The sequence below is a fragment of the Lontra canadensis genome, unplaced genomic scaffold (assembly GCF_010015895.1).
Source record: "Lontra canadensis isolate GAN:19392208 unplaced genomic scaffold, GSC_riverotter_1.0 scaffold63, whole genome shotgun sequence".
NCBI classification, from domain to species: domain Eukaryota; kingdom Metazoa; phylum Chordata; class Mammalia; order Carnivora; family Mustelidae; genus Lontra; species Lontra canadensis.
Genome location: NW_022631057.1, coordinates 537,566 through 550,832, shown reverse-complemented (window position 1 = coordinate 550,832; position 13,267 = coordinate 537,566). Strand labels below are relative to the sequence as shown.

General features: G+C 48.1%; 1 protein-coding gene across 2 annotated transcripts in view; it reads right to left on the bottom strand.

Moving 5' to 3' along the window:
- KCNH1 (potassium voltage-gated channel subfamily H member 1) overlaps window positions 1–13,267 on the bottom strand; it is a 386,370-nt gene that overhangs the window by 70,371 nt on the left and 302,732 nt on the right. The gene's annotated exons all lie outside the window — the stretch shown is intronic.

Genomic DNA, 13,267 nt, shown 5'->3' with positions numbered 1-13,267 from the left:
AACTGTCAGTGTGGGTGGGCATCACATAGCAGCGTGAAGGTGCAGTCTGCTCTGTAGCTGGAAGTACAGGCTGACACAAGATCCCTGGGTCTGGACTTTATTCTGAGGCTGTGTGGAAACACAAGAGGTTTTTAGAGTGAGAGTGTGAGTGAGCGGAGCTGGAAGGTCAGGCAGAGGTTGTTCTTGGCCATCTGTAGTGGGTATTACCAACATCTCACAGCCTCTGCCAGCAGCACATTCTCTCTAATGTCTAACACAGTGCTCTTTCCTGAGATACTGGTGCTGTCTGTGTTTTGTCAATCTCTCTTTCTGAGTTCCTCTGGGTTCTAAGTGATGAGAAAAACAAAGGAAAATATTTCATTCTAAGATTCAAAGGAACAAGGATTAATTAAATCCTTGGACCTTATTCCAAGAACCATCCAAGAAAAGGGGCAGGGCTTATATAAGAATATTCCTTATGAGAAAAAAGAATTTCTGTGCGGGGAGGGGACTCAAGGAGGAGAAAGAGGGAGAGGAGGGAAGGGGAGCAGAGGCGAAGGAAGAGGAAGAAGAGAGGGAGGGGGGAGGAGAAGAGTGTTGTTATGAGTTAAGATGCACCCTCCCAAAACACAGATGCAAGGACTAAATCCCCGGACATGTACACGTGACCTTAAAAATAGGTTGTTTGCAGATGTAATTAATATAAAGACCCAGAGAGGAGATTGTCCTGGAATTAGGGTAGGCCCTGAATGCAAGAACCAGTGTCTTTGTAAGAGAAAGGAAGGGTAGACTTGACACATAGAGGCAAGGGATGGAGGCCATCTGCACGTAGAGGCAGAGACTGGAGTTAGGTTTCCACAAGCCAGCCAATGCCAGGAGCCACCAGAAGTTGGGAGAAGCTAGGAAGGATTCTGTTCTAGAGACTTAGGAGGGAGCACAGCCCTCCAGACATCTCGTCTTTGGACCTCCGGCCTCCAGAAATGTGAGAGAGTAAATGTCCATGGTTTTATGCCACACAGTGCATGGTAATCTGTGACCACAGGCTCAGGGAAGTGAGACACCTGGGGGGTGTTGTGGCTGAGTGAGCGTTGGGAGGCAGAAGGGAGATATCATGGTGCCATTCCCAAGAAGCATCCAACCGGATGGTTTTCTTTCCTTGGCGAGCTCCATACCAGACACACACAGACAACAGGAAAGACATGTAAATAAAGTGGAAATCAAGTCAAAAGCAATCAAAATTTGGAGTCTCGACACCACCTCTAGCACCAAGAGAGCCAGAGGCCAGCTCCTCGCAGGGACTGTTCTTGGCCTCACAGAGGGGAGGAGGTAGCCTCTGTCCTGGACATTTGTTCCCAAGCTTCAGACTGGGACCTTGAACGTACTGCTTCCCACTGCTTCTATGGAAGAGCGGCTTTTGTATCCTGAACCAGAGCCTCAGATCATAAATACACATAGTAAACTCACTGGGGGGTTGTAGCCATGAGTTATTTTTAAATGCCACCCAAGGTCCGAGGCCCACAAGGTCCCGCACTCAGAGTACAGAACAGGTGCAGTTTCTCTCTACCCCCTGCTGCCTTATGCTCTGCAATCACTAAGGATTGGGGGCTCCAGCCAGTGGCCCCAAATAGGAGCATTTACTTTCAACAAAGTACACACATGAACGAATAACAGCCGGCCACACATGGCACTTTATGGGTTTATCAAGCTTAGAGATGTTAGGCCGATCTTTACCTCTAACCCGGAGGGAAAAAACTTGCTTCCCCAGCCAAGCAGAGCTGACCCCACAGCCCTCACTGGGAGAGGAACCGGGTGCTAGGGGGACTACACCAGCTGGCTACGACACCAGCCTCCTTTAGGACTAATCACCGATGGGAGGAATTGCTGGTGCATGCGTACACACACACACACACACACACACACACACACACAGCAGCGGCGGCAGCAACAACTGCTGGCGGACAGACCAATCCACTGAGAAGCCTGCAAACTTCCAGCCCAGGGTGCGTGAAGGGCATGCACGCACACAGGAAGACGGTGCCTGGCTCTGCAGAAGGGGCCGGAATCCAGCACCCATGCGGTGACAAAGGGACAACGACTCCTGCTCCGGCCTCGTGTGTGAGCCCGAGGCTCTCGGAGCAGTGAGCCTGCAGTGGGAGAGGTGTGGAGGCACCGAGCAGGGGGCTCCGGGCGGCCGCTCTCCCATCAGGGCAGCTGGGACTGCTGGAAATGGAAACACTGCTCGAAATGGTTGGTTATAGATTAGGAGGTTTGTCGCTCGCGACCACAGGTGATTAGGAGCTGCCTCTGGCACCAGTGAGCGGGACCTGAGCCCTTGAGCCCCAAGCATCCCTGTTCAGGTTCTGACTAGAGAGAAATGTCAGAGTGGAATGAGACAGAGCTTAAGCAGAAAGCCCAGGATGAAAAACTCTGGCAGCTTCCCAGCGGCCTCAACAGGCAGCCTAATAGTGAAACAAAGCCACTCTGCTGTGGCATGCATCTTGCCCCAGGGCGGAGGGACTGGGGAAACCAGATTTGGCAGATGAGTTCTTCCCCGGGTTGTTCTTCCAGCCCAGCTCTCAGTCCCGGGTTAGCAAAGGCATGTGCCTCCCCAGGTCAAGCTCAGCTGCGCAGAGCGGGTGCCAGGTTCTTCTCCTCAATGAATACTATTTGCAGAATCTACTCAACCCTCTGAAACCTTCCAATCACAGATCGCCTTTACCTTGACTTCTCAATCCCCTTTCCTTCCCTTACCCCGAGGCTTGCCCCAGATCCTTGCTGTCCTAGGACCAAAGAAAGTGGCTTTGCCCAGATATCCCGAGCCCTGAAGGCCAAGTATCAACCAGATAGGGAAGATACCCGAGAAAGGCAGCACCCCTCCCACCGCCTGAGCCTTCCATAATCATTTCATCATCTCTTTCATGAAGTAAGTTAAATTAAAATCCCACGGCAGTATTCCCCTGTGTGCCTGAGTGAGGGGCTCTAGGGAAGGGGAGGTTTCCCACATAGCACGCCGCTAGCTGCCGTCTTCAGTAAAGCACTTTGCTTTGTCAGGCTTTCCAGTATTGTTTTAATTGAAATATAATTGACATATCACATTCTATTCATTTTAGGTATACGATACAATGATTCTGTATTTGTATCTATTGCCAAATGATCACAAGTCCAGTTACCACCCATCACCTAGGATTTTTAGTATGTTATGCCATTTTTTATTTTTACAGGTGTTCCGTGTTATTCTTCATCTCCCCTCCCCTGCCACCTGCTATGGGATTTATCCAAGCCTGGGGAAGTCCTCGCCCTCCTTCTGTCACTGGGACCCGGCTTCACTTGTCTCTTCACCCAGATGGTCACAGAGGCCCAATATGGTTAGGACGTACTCTCACGCCTCACACACAGGAAGTGCCAAATGTATGATGTGCTCCAGCCTGCAAAGGGCAGGATTTTTGGTGCTATCCTCTGAACAAGGATCCCCTTTTAGAAATTCATACCCTATGAACCAGAAGCTGTTTTCATGTCTGGCTTAAGCATTTGCAAGAAGCGCTCTGGGAAATGCAGCAGCATGAATGCAGGAGCTGTCCGCAAATTGATCTCCCGGGGATAAGGCCCCATCTTCCGCATGCTGCCTGCAGCAAGGGGCTTTTTAAAAATTAAATCCGTCATGGAAAATATGCTGGCTTTTGCTACTTCAGGCCGCCCAGGGAGAGTCAGGTGGATTTTAAAGCCTGGAAAGTGAGGGGTTTGAGGGGTGGCTGGGGTCCTGTAAGCAGCCACAGGTGTAGTGGGAAGAGGGCTGGAAGAGGCATCAAGCTCCCTCAGGCCCCCAAAAGCATCACGTCCTCCATATTGGTCCGCTTCTCCTTGGAGTCTCTAGGCACCTCCAGAAAAGTCAAACCCGGAAGCTGCAGCTGCCGCTGCCCTGTAAGTCTGGGACAATGCCCTTTTGGAGTCTTCAGAACCAGGTGGGGAAGGAGCAAAAACAAAACCTGAGGGATGGGCAAATTGACCAGTGCCTTCCCTCAGGAGGCCTTCTCTTCCAATCATTCTTAATGATTCAGATTCACTGTTCTCCCACCATCCATGCGAAGACACCTTCCTGACTGAGTGGCAGCCATTCAACCAACCATCTGTGCCCTGTCCACCGTGACGTAGACAGGTACCTGCAAAGGACTAGGCCTGCTTTCTAACGGAATTACACAGGACACAGGCAGGCCATGCTATGACCTCCAAAGCCATCCTCTGGTTGACAGCCTCCTCCCAGGGAACTGAAGGCTTGTGAACCAGGACTGTTAACCCCAGATCAGTGAAGTGGGGTCCCCACTTAGAGGAGAGGCATGAAAGCAAGAAAGAGTATGGTCTTGGTGGTTCCAGACTTGAGCCCAAGTTCCAGCTCCATTTAGCTTATTGGATTTGGGGCAAATTATTTCACCTAACTGAACCTTAGTTTCCTCAGCACCTTAATGAGATAATGATGCATATAAAGGCTTTAGCACATACTGGGCCTGGGAGATACTTAATAAATGGGGGTGATTATTATTATTTTATGCTGGCATCAGTGGTCCCTACAGAGGCTGAAAGACCTCTATACCCAGGGTCAGGGAGAGGGATGAGATGGGATATGTGGGCAAAGTTTCAGAGACAGAAAAAAAGGAGAGGTGGCGCTACAGAAACGAACTTATAGTCAAGGCACTAAAAATCTACAACAATAACAAGAAGGAGGTTGGTGTACTTGTGTGTTCATTTATTGGTTGCACGAATGGTTGGTTGGCCCACTGTTCATCCACTCATTCAATTATCGAATGCTTACTTTGCACCAAGCTCTAAGAGAGTTGATCAGGAAAGAGATGTGAATCAGGTAGACAAGGCCGAGGCCTTACAGAGCTTCTAGATTGCAAAAAAAAATGACCTAGAGTGAACAGTTCATTGGAAGTATGACGAGAGCTACAGAGAGAAAGTGACTGCTACTTATTGGATCGAACGACAGGAGCCCTTGCCTACACTAGAGAGATTCAAGAGACACTGTATAGAGTCAGGGCCCATTGTGGATTTAGAGCTTCACTCCAGATCCCTAAGTTAAATACAGCCAGGACAAGACCATTAAGTGACACTAGTCACAAACAAATTTGCAATCAACAGAGTGTGCAATGAGAAGAACCAAAATTGGGCAGGCCCATGACACACATTACACAGAAACGGTCCATGTGCACATCTGGGCTGGGATAGATTTGTTGTGTGAGCTCCTGAGGCAAGTGTTCAAAGCCCCTTGGAGGGGCTGAACTAACATTCACTTCCGTTAATCTAACATCTCAGAAGGTAGTTATTATTATGAAAGGTCACCTGGGCTATGATCTTGACGCTCCACTTACTAAAAGCACGGGCTAGAATAAAAACCCCCGTGACTCACTGGAAAAATTCATAAGAACATGTTCAAAGCCAAAGAGCACATTTTGAAGAGTGGGAGGAGCCCTTAAACAAGGAAGCCCCAGAAACAGGGCAGATGGGTAGGAACGTGAAATGTGACTGGGCCAGTAAGGGACTGGCGGGGCCTGGGAGAACGCCCTGGGGAGCAGCCTCTCACTAACACGGGGGTTGCCAGAATGGGGACAAACTGCTTGCTGGTAACATAAGGCCGCTGCTCACTAGACATGATTGCACCACTGGAGAGGCGATGGGGGAAAGCTGAGTGCAGGAGGATGCTGAGAAAGCAGGGAGACTCACCAGTAGTGTCCACTCGGGGTGCCACTGAGACCGAGTGAGACAGATTCCCACTGCTAGGGTCATCTTTGGTTTCTTAACGTTTCACAGACACGACCCGGCCATTCTATAGGTCACTGACCATTTAAGGCAGAAGGGACACTGAAGAGCATCTAGTCCCTGTTTCCTAGAGATGTCTGGGAAAACACCGGCTCTGACAGATGTCAATAGCTATATTGGAGTAGACAGTAGAAAGTCCTAGTGAGATTCAAAAAAGTGTTTGGGGGTGGGAGACAAATAAATGTGTGAAATGCTGGACTCACCAGTGGAGACCTCAGGAAGCCAGCTTGCTGACCTGGGGACTGAACCCATGATCTGGGACTCATTAGTACTACCCTACTTGTTAGGAGTCAATCACACACTTCTAAGAAAATGTTAGGCAGGTACATTACTTTCTAAAGAACTGCCCTGGCCCCATGAATCTCTAAACTTGCACAGATCTATTCTAACTTGTGGTAAACACACTGTGTAATAGTTGGTAAGGGGTAAGGTAAATTATAACTTCCCTCCCCCAGCACCTACTCCACACCAGACTCGCTCATTCTCTCTATCCATTCTGCCCAAAAAGGAAAGCAGGATCTGTATCAAGCCCTACAGAGCCATTATTTGCTAAACCTCACTGATCTTTTGGTGCTACTCGAGAGGCCCAGGCACAGATCTTGGAGTCATAGGTCTAGATTTCCAGGTGTTAAGTTTCAGCCCCTACTTGGCTTTTAAAACTTTTACCACCTGATGGGATCTCTTCATTTCCAGAAAAGTTGAGCTCATCAGTAATCATAATGAGAACAATACATACACTGAAAACTTGTTATGACAAAGTATCCTTCTAAGGTACCATTCCTATTCCTATTTTATACATGAATGAATTGGGACCCAGGGAGTTTAGATAACCAGCCCGTGGTCACTAAGGAGAGTCAAGATTTGAACCCAAGAACTCTGACTCCAGAGTCCACATTCGTAGCTGCCACTCTCTCTTGCCTCCTTATGCTTATTCTATGAGCCATACTATTAGGGCTCCTGCTCTGCTTCACTCTGTTACCCCCTTTCTTATGGACAATGGAAGGAAAGTAACTCGACTGTGCCTATGTGTATGTGTAAGGCACTGTGCCCGGGCCACGATCATCCTTCCCATAGCTACCTTTTGGAGTGAACAGCTTGAATCCACAGAAGAGGAACAGCTGTACAATCTCCCCTGGCACCCTCACACCCACCAAGCACGTGGCTGAGCCCAGATAGAGAGATCTAGCTTCAAAGCCCATATTTATCCCAGAACTTTACTGCTTCCTTGGAAGTGTCCACATAGTCACTAGCCACCTGCAGTTCAAGCTGATTCATAACAAAGCATGGAGTGGTTTCACTGTCTCCCATCCCCCAGGGATCATGATAGGGCTCTGCTATAGGTTTTTGGGATATTAGGGAGGATCCTTAAGGATACATGGAAGTCTACACAGGTCCCTAACATCATCCCCTGATCCTCTTGAGGGAAAAGGGCCTTGGCTTTGATTTTTATGTTGGTGTCCTGGAAGAATTATGGCCTTACCACTAACATCATGTCCCCATCCCCCACCCCTAATTCCAACACCCTGATTTTCTTATCTTCATAATTTGAAAGTCTAATAGATGATTTTAATTCCACAGAAGACCTCACTATGGAAGAATGACAAATATATGTATATATGTATATATACACACACACATATATATATACATACATATATACATATATATGTTATGTAGAGATTGTTTTTAAACCTTAGGCTGTGATGATTCAATGGGGAAGGAGATACACTGTCAAGAACCTGGCCTTGGGATCTTTCTCTCCATCTTATCATCTTCCACAAGAATTTGTGCAGTAAGAAAACCGAGAGGCTTTCCAGAACAGAGCTCTTTTTCGAAAGCCTCCAATGCCTTCACCTTCTCCTCTCCAGAAGAAAATGCTCTTTGGTTACTGAGGAGGAGGATGGCTAGAAATGTATGTGCAGTATTTAACTGTCTTGACACAGTTCACTATGGCAACCTCAGTCACAGAAAATAAGCATCAGTAGGTCCCTGCTTTGAAGCTGCCAGTAACTCTAGTCTCAGCTCCCTCCCAAACACACTAGGTTAGGGCCTTATCAAGCTAAGAAAAATCCATCCTGGAACACATTACCATAAGCACAATTGATGCAAAACATACTCAAAATCATGACAACATTGGCTTCAAAAATAAAGCCCCCCACACAAAGAAAGAGAACCACCCCACCAATTACCTACATGCCAAGTATCCCATGTGTGGACCGCTGTTAATTAGCTAATTATCTGTCTACGATACATCATTTAATTGTGGTACATTTTCTCTACTGTCCCAGTGATGAGCAGGACAAGCCGACTTCCTAGCTGGCACCTGCTGGGACGTGAACGCTCATCCCAGGTTCAAGGGACAGTAGAGCCCAACCAAATGAGACACTGATTAAAGAAAGTGTCTGGATACACACAAAGGGGAGCAAAGCCTGCACTCAGAACTTCTAAGGCTGAAGGTAGATGGAGAGAAGAATACAAATAGGTATCAAGAGGTTCCTACAGGTATCATGTCACTTTCTTTTTTTCAATGCATATGATCCTCTCAATAAACCTACTTAGGAGGGACTTTTATTAGACCGTTCTTACAGATAGCTTAGAATAGTTTAGTAACTTTCCCAAGGGTACACAGCTAGTCAGCAGTCAAAACCAGGATTCAAGGGGAGCCTGGGTGGCTCAGTGGGTTAAAGCCTCTGCCTTTGGCTCAGGTCATGATCCCAGAGTCCTGGGATCAAGCCCTACATTGGTTCTCTGCTCAGCGGGGAGCCTGCTTCCCTTTCTCTTTCTCTGCCTGCCTCTCTGCCTATTTGTGATCTCTGTCAAATAAATAAATAACATCTTAAAAAACAAAACAAAACAAAACAAAACAAAACAAAACAGGATTCAAACCCAGGTCGCTCACCCCAAAGCTGGTGTTCCATTTTGTGTATTACTGATATCATTGCCAGGTTAGCCTACTGCCCAACCAAAGGGAGGTGTACACTGCCTCTCCCGCACACCTGGCCATGGTGTGGTCATCACTCTGCGGGAGAAACTTCTCATGTCTCCCGAACGGGGATATTACTATGATCCACTATACAAATTAGTTCCTTCCTTCCTTCTTTCCTTCCTCCCTCCCCGCCTCCCTCCCTTCCTTTTTACTGCACATGTTTCTGAGTGTGCTGGGAGATAGTGAGTATACTTTGGAGATAATTTGTGCCACCTCTGAAAAGTCAATAAACCAGGAGAAAGTGAAAGCCGAAGAACACCAACATGGGAAAAGCGGAGAGTCAGGCTTTACCGGAGGACACAATGCTGCTTAGCCTCAGGGGCACATGCAGGGTTTGGAACCTGCCACTTCTTGGCTGTGACCTTGGAGAAGTGATTCTCTTCTCCACAGGGTCCTGGTTTATTCCTTTGAGAAATGGGACTGATACTATAATGCCATGAGGCCATTCTCAGGACTGAATAAACCGACCTAAAACACATCCTGCCTTCGTGCCGAAGGTTGCCACTCGCCCCATATGGGGAGTTGATGATAATGCTATTATCAGCACTGTGCAAGGCTCTGAGTGCAGAGCAAAGGTCACTCAGGGCCTGGAGGAAAATGCCCAGAGAGGCTTGGACCCTAGAATGCTGAGGGCCTGGGTGAGGAAGGATCCACTTACCCTTGCTTTTCATGGACATGTGCCACATCCCTCAGAAGAAACAAGGATGCTGTGCTTTCCTCTTTGGCAAAACCCTGACCCCCTGGTGACTGAATGAAGATGTCAGAATGGCCTACTTTCTCCCTCTGCAATGAAACCGGTGAGAAGAATGAGTGCTGACCCCTCTAGGGGTGGGAACTGAGAGACCGCGGGCCAGCCCCCCACAGCATCCCCCAGCCACCAGCACCTCCTCCTCTACGAGATGGCATCCGCCTGCGCAAATTTCTGCGGAGCGAGTACCCTCCATAAGCAAAGGCAGAAGAACTGCCTCCTTATTTGCCAGAAGGCGCGCGGTGACAAAGAGCAGAGTGGAGCAGGCTGTCAAGTGGGTAAAACAAAATGATGACGAGCCACAACGGACGGGAGCTCGCACTGTGCGCGAGACCCTGTGTGTGAGAGCTTTGCCGGCAAGACCTTATTTCAGCCTCACGGTTACGGTATAAGGTAGAACTTCTCATCACCCTCATTTGACAGATGCGGAAACATTAACAACTCTTGCAGAAGCACTAAGTGGCAGAGGCAGGACACAGACCCGGTCTCACCCGGCTCAGTGTCCACAGGGCAGGGATAATGCTGGATTGGCTTCCGGGTCCTGCCCCTTTCACCCTTGCCTAGGACTTCAGGTGTTTTGGGAGGAAACCGAGGAAGGTGACAGGTCCCTTCCTGAGTTGGGTCCCAAGAGCAGTGCTGGGAGCAGGGCTATGGTCACATACATGGATTTGGGGATGGGGTGGTGAGGGAAAGAATGTAGAGGCCAGGGAAGGCCAATGAGCTGGGAGAACCCGCAGGAGGCCTATGCAGTGAGTCATGGGTGCCTCTAAATCTTTGGTTACTGACCCGGCTCTGTGACCTTTCTCTGAAAAGTCCTATTTGTGAAATGAGGGTGGTGGGAAAATAGAGGAGAGACTGGATGGCCATGGGTGCACCTCCAGCTCCGAGTTTTTGCTGTGCCATAGAGGACTTCTCCAGACCCACACAACTCCCCAAGCAGATGTCAACGGCACTCTGTTCTCAGGAATCTTTGCAAATAACACTCGATTTTGCCAAGATAGAAACAGCCACAAGAATACACTTTACTTTGCCAGGAAAAAAAATAGCTACAAGAATAATTCATGCATGTAATGTTCCTGTCTTCTATGCCCTATGTTAACGATGAATTCTCAGAAGGACACAATGAGAGATTACAATGGCAATGCCAAAATGACAAGCCTCTTTTTTCCAAGAAAAACTATGCCTACCTCTTCCTATAAAGGATCTCCCTAAAATTGTCTTGGCTCCATACCAGACTCATAGGCACTTGCCATTGGAAGGACATTTGAAGGTCAACTGATGTGACTCTCCATTGGGTGTCTCAGTTTCCTCCACCACATGTCTGATGGTATCTAGGGAGTGTCTAAATACCTTAAGAACCATTCGGCACTGCCTACTTGGACACCTCGGACCTTTCCCAATTCCTTCTCATACCTTCTACGACTTGGATGCCTCCTCTACACCTTGTGGCCACACAGGCCCTGCCCAAGCCTCTTCTACCCCAGCCCTTCAAAAATGCCACCCAGGGGCTCCCTTTCTGCAAGAGCTGTCAATCACTTTGCACTTACAAAAACAATCTGACCACTGAGGCACTGTTGTTTTTGTTGTTGTCCTTATTTTTTTAAGACAGATTTATTTGATTCACAATTATTCCAAAATGATTACTACTCCAAATAACCCGAACTGTGCTTTTTTTCAACCTATATTATCAGCAACACTGAAAGCTGATTATAATCAACTTGCTTTCATAAAAAGAAGGAAAAAATAAAAAAGATAGACTTTAGAAGAATCCACGTGGCTAGAAGGACGACCAGAAAGCATTCCAGGCTCCCAAATAAACAAGGAAGTACTGTGAATATATACTTCTCCACCACGGCCCACTCCCCACGAGAATTTGAATGACAAGCTTTCAAATCACAGACCCATAAAAATGATCCAGCTACAACCTCACATTTGACAATGTGGAAACTGGGGCGCAGAGATCCCATCTCTTTCTCTTTGGCATCCCCAAATGCTCATTAATCCTGAATACTGGGTTAGGCACTGAGGATACCAAGGTACTGAGGCCTTGCCCTCCCAAGTCTCTGAGCAGGGACTCACACATGACAATACAATTAAAGGATTTAAAAGAATTGGAAGCAGGGGCAGCTGGGTGGCTCAGTTGGCTGAGCCTCTGACTCCTGATTTTGGCTCAGGTCATGATATCAGGGTCATGAAATTGAGCCCTGCATCAGCTTCCCCACACCAAGCATGGAACCTACTTAATATTCTCTCTCTCCCTCTGCCCCTCCCCCTGCTTGTGCTTGCTCACTCTCTTAAAATAAAATAAAATAGGTGGGAGCATATTGTTGGGGCACCCAATGATAGGCATTTGGAACCTTGGACAAGGAACTTGAAAGACAAAAGGCTATTTCCTTCTTCTGTGCCTTGGCTCAAATTGCCCCTCCAAATGCAACAGCTGCCCTCTCTTTATCGGGCAGACTCCATCCTGTAAGAGTCAGCTCAAGTCTCTCTAGCCCCTGCCACAACGCTTACTTCCCAACTCCCCTTCAGCTGCCCTCCTCCTTCGTGATCCCATGGTATCTCCTCTAAATCACACTCGTTGTACTCAGCATCATGCGCTGCATCCGGCCTTCCTGGGCTGATCTTCTCTGTTAGACTTTAGGATGCAGGGGATTGAGACCTGAGTGTGGTTCAGCTTTGTATGTCGAGGCTCATTCAGCTGGTGCACATTGGGTTTGATGACTGAACAAATAAACATTTCAGCCATCTTAAGGGTTAACAGGCGTTTGTCACACACAGTAGGAGAAAAAAGAATGCCAGGCCGAGGAAGCCTCAGGCAGAGGCCCAGGGCTCTGAAAGGGTGTGGCGTGCTTGCAGAGCAGGGCAGAACCGGGCAGAGCTCTCATGCTAGGAGTGGTCAGGATGGCAGAGCAGGGCATGGGAAGAGTGGCTGAGCTTGGGGCTTGGCATTAAGTCGGGGTTGGATGTGAAAAGCCACGTAAACCATCCTGAAGTGTACAGACATTATCCTAAAGTTAGGGTGGGGGCAAAAAGTCTTTACAAAGAAAGTGACATGATCCGATTTGTTTTTAAGGTCACACCACTGGCCAAAGAAGGGAGCACTGCATTGAGGACTGACAAAAGGCAGGAACCTACTGTGTGCTGCAGGACACAGGGAAGGTCAGGAACGAGGCACCGTGTCCCAAGAGCTCGGGCTGAGCCCCAAGGATGGAAGTAAAGTGTGGACCCAGGTTTGAGAGCTTAAGGATTTAATGAGTTACCTGAGACACAGGAGAGGGGGAGAAGTCAACCACAATGCCAGAGTCTCCAACTTGGAACACCAGCATGATACATGGACCAGCATGATACAAGCATACACAGAGACAAGGACCATGAGAAGAAGAACAGTGTTGGAGGAAAGATTCTGAGGTCATTTTTTTAAAATAATTTTTTAAAAAGATTTTATTTATTTATTTGACAGACGGAGATCACGAGTAGGCAGAGAAGCAGGCAGAGAGAGAGGAGGAAGCAGGCAGAGAGAGAAGAGGAAGCAGGCTCCCCGCTGAGCAGAGAGCCCGATTCGGGGCTTGATCCCAGGACTCTGAGATCATGACCTGAGCCAAAGGCAGAGGCTTTAACCCACTGAGCCACCCAGGCGCCTCCTATGAGGTCATTTTTGGAAAGATTCTTAAAACAATCCTTCCTGATGGTTTCTATAGGTCAGAGCTACCTTGTTCACAAGAAGAGATAGATGATGGGTA